We start from the raw sequence: 906 nt of genomic DNA, 5'->3' as shown, positions 1-906 counted from the left end.
GAAGCATCCAGCTGATATGAAGTGAGGGGAGATGCACAAGAACACCCAAACTTGCATACAGTACCCTTTTGACCTAGCCTCGATGGCTCGATAATCAGAACTTGACTAGAGGAAGATTGAAAAACAAAAATTTGTTTTTTGTTTTTTTTGGACAAAGGAATCAAGGGCAAATTGCTTCAATTTGATGAACCTGACCTATACTCAGAGTGGTAGTTACTCTAAATACCAACAGAGAGGGAAAGATTCTTCACATCAAGTATCAGTGCTATCCCCTCTGTACACAAGGTAGATAGGGACGGGCAACTTAGACATTGGCTACCTGAAATGAAGGGGCAATAAAGACACGAAGTGACTGGCTTACAAGGTTTCAAGAGGCAGTTTAGTTTAAGAGTATTGGGGGAAAGAAAGAATCCCCAATGAATAGCTGTAATCTTGTCTAGATGGGTCTGGTGAAAAGAGATGGGGTAAGGTTCATAAGATTCAATAGTGAACAATTGTTATCATGACTAATTGTGACTGTCACAATTGTAAAGGTAGAAGTTTTGTAACAAAAAAAAAAAAGGCAAGTGGTGAATCTTACAATCCAGAAACAGAGGACCATCAAGAGAATGCAAGACCTTATCCAGACAAGCAGAATGCAGGACCTTATCCAGAGAACCAGCGCCAGAGATGGAGGCAGAGATGGGGACATGGAGAGGGGGAGTGGCTAAGGACTCTAGATACATGGATTAAGAGCTGGTGGCCAGGAGGCAGACTTGCAGAATGTGCCCTTTGGCGATGTAAATTATTATATATGGCTGAGTGGTTTTTGTTTGTTTGTTTGTTTTTTAAAAAGCTAAAGTGGAATGAGAGAAATACTGTTAACTGATGGTACATGGAGGGGATTATAATCATTGTAATTAAACA

This window comes from Chrysochloris asiatica, unplaced genomic scaffold, assembly GCF_000296735.1.
Source record: "Chrysochloris asiatica unplaced genomic scaffold, ChrAsi1.0 scaffold00136, whole genome shotgun sequence".
Taxonomy (NCBI): domain Eukaryota; kingdom Metazoa; phylum Chordata; class Mammalia; order Afrosoricida; family Chrysochloridae; genus Chrysochloris; species Chrysochloris asiatica.
This window is presented reverse-complemented; position numbering follows the sequence as displayed.